Here is a 3,231-nt window from a genome sequence, read left to right as displayed (position 1 = left end):
CAGCCCCATTCTCTGCCCCCACTCTGCTCACCCCCAGCCCCATTCTCTGCCCCCACTCTGCTCACCCCCAGCCCCATTCTCAGGATGCTGGGATAACACCTCCCCAGGGGTGGCCCCGGGAATCAGGCGATGTCTGGAGATCTGACCATCAGGGACATCACTGAAGGCAGCACCACGTTCTCCATCCGGGAGACCCACAGGCATCCTGGTGAATTCAGTCCTCAGAGGGCTGGGCTGGGGCTGGGCTGAGGGATGTTCTCTGAGGAACAGATCCAGGCAGCTGCATCCTGGAGGGACCCTCTCCCCCACCCCTCCCTTTCCTCCAGACTGGGGGAGGGGAGGTCCTCCTTCGGCATATCACCAGCTTCTGAGCTGACCAGCCCGAGTGTGAACCTGTGACTGTGCCTGACGTTTCCTTCCCACAGCGGCACGCAGTTACTGCTTCTGCGTGCTGGATGTAGGGTTAGGTCATCAGCAACAACAGTAGCTAACTGGTCTCTGCTGCCTCATATGTACTCAGCGCAATCACCAACATAATCACACACCAACCCTGGGGAGGTTGCTATGGTCTGTTAGTAAGCCTATTTGATATAAAACAGAAACAATACATGGAAACTGAAACTGGAACCCATGCCCATTCCTAATACTGTGTTGCTTCTCGAGTTACTCAGCATAAAAGCTAACATTTCCTGATAGCTCGCCATGGACAACCAATGGGCTAAATGCATTACAGGTGTTGCCTAATTCAACTCCCACTTCACAGAAGAAGAAACTCAGGCTTACCATGGTTAAGAAACTGAACTGGTAGAACTGGGACTTGAACCCAGAGCTTTATGACTCTGGAGTCTGGAAACATCACTTGTGTGCTATGTCTGGAAAAAATTAGGAAACTTGTGGCACCTTCTTTTCTCTGTTGTTAGTTAGGCTAAAGCAGGTTTTGCTGCAGTAACAAGTAAACTACAAAATCTCAAGGTTTCATATGACAAAGTAGATCAGACATCCCCCTCTACCTGGTAGCTATGTCAACGGAGGCACATGGACGCCCAGATCACTGTGGCAAGGAAAGTTAGAACGGTAGGATCACAGAGGATCATTTAAAGGCCAGGCCCGGAAGTGGCTTACATCACATCCAGCGTCGTGGCATTGGCCAGACTCAGTAGCACACTGCAGAGCCCCAGTTTACTACACCCAATACCAGGAAATGTAGTCTTCCTAGGTCCCCAGGAAGAGAAAATGGTGAACACAGTGCTCTCTGCTTCATTGTCTCCTTTTTAATGGCGTTTCTTCTCCACAGTACGCCCACCCATGCCTACTGACAGTTCCACACATACTTCCCTTCTACGTTCCTTCTCACAAATCCTTGTTCTCGGCGAGTTACCAATCAATCTCCCAGAGGTTTTAATAAATAACACACTCAGTTGTTTCTCCTCCTAAGGGTATTTGCATTTAAGCAAGGACTGTTCAACACTGAAAGGAATGAATACATAATGGTGGAAATTGAAGCCCAATATCACACAACACTAGACATTTGAGGGCCATCTTGACTACCCTGGCCCGCCTCCAGCAAGCTTCAGACTGAAGGGGACTGAGCCTTCCTTGCACGGCTTCCCTCACTGCTCATCCTTCCCACCACCCCCCACGACCAGGTTCCACTGTTCTTTTAGAAGTAGAGCATCGGGAATTAGCTCGGGCCCGTATACACCGCAGGGACCTGGGTGGCAGCCTGAGCCCCGGGAAGCTCACCTCCAAAGCCCTTGGAGAGACTGACACGCTGTGGTTAGGAACTTCCTGACCCAATCTCCACCCCAGGCAGATGGGCAGGCCCCCTATGGAGGACACGTCTCTTCACCTAGAATCAGCCCCTGGGTGAGGCTCAGAGGCCTGCTCCTATTCACAGGACCCATCCCCGCTGCTTCTGCACCACCCACTCCACCTGGGGGCTCCGGTACTGTCCTCTTGCATCAATGGCAGCACCTTCAGAAACAAAGCACACCTGCTTCTTTGTTCCTTTTTGTTCTTCTTGGTCCTGAAGCTCCACATCCTGTTAATTGCCTGTACAGATACACAGAAAGACGTACACCTGTACACAGGTAACCTCAGACACACCCTGGCACATATACACACTCCCAAACACTGGCCAAAGACACACAGGTACACAAATCTGCACGAACACTAATATTCAGGTGCATAAGGGCGCATAGCTACACAGACATACACATTCACTGGTATATACAGACATACAGGCCTGACACAGATACCCAGAGATGTATAAAATGTACACACACTCAGACAACACACAAATACACATTGACACACAGAATTGTGCACTTTGACATACACAGATTCACTTACACACAGATAAACACGGGTAAACAAAGATTAACTTATACGCACATCAAGATACATATGCACACATGTACACGTGCACCCACAGAAATGCTTGTACGTTCTCCCTGTGCCCCATGTCGAACCGCACCCCCAGGAAGTACATCTATCTATTATCTGTCTCTCGTCCACAGCCCAGGGCTCTCTGCCCTCTGAATACCCAGTCTCAGGTGGAGCTTGCAGCTGCACCAACTCCAGATCCTTCCTGCACCCAGCACCTGCCTGGAACAAAGGGCAGCAACAGTGATCTCTTTCAATGTCCCCAGGGTCTGAGGAAGTGGGGTGAGGGGCAAAAGTGGAGGCCCGGGGCTGTAGAACTGGGATGAGGGCCACACTGCTATCAGATTCTCTGACTTTGGATCTAAGGCCACCCTGGTGGGCGGTAGCTCCCTCCTGAGACTGTAGCCCCTCCAGGGAGGCAGGCTGGGGACTGCAGAAAGGGAGGATTGGGAGGGGACGCTACCCTCCTGGGAATGGAGTGGGGAAAACAGCTCAGAAGAAGGTGGGGCCCTTGACCTCACCCACATGTGGCAGGGAGAACGGAAAATAAAGGCCAGTATCAGAGGCCAGAAGGACACAGGGCTAGAGGCACACACTGCTCTAGACAAAACTATTCTCTCCTCCCGCTCACGCAGTCAGCCAAGTGGGACCTCACTACTGTTAAAAGAAAGAAACAGCAGGCCCCAAACGGGGTCACTTGTGCTACTCCCAAACCAATCCCTAATCCCCAATCTAATCTGCAGTTTCAGCCTCTCCAAGGAATGTTACCTTTACCAGTCAACCTGCTCAGCACCAGTGAGGTCATCCGCTTGATGGACACCTTCTGTCCCCCAAAGGAAGGTGACC

This window comes from Hipposideros armiger, unplaced genomic scaffold (genome assembly GCF_001890085.2).
Source record: "Hipposideros armiger isolate ML-2016 unplaced genomic scaffold, ASM189008v1 scaffold_582, whole genome shotgun sequence".
NCBI lineage: Eukaryota > Metazoa > Chordata > Mammalia > Chiroptera > Hipposideridae > Hipposideros > Hipposideros armiger.
Note: the sequence above shows the minus strand (reverse complement) of the source record.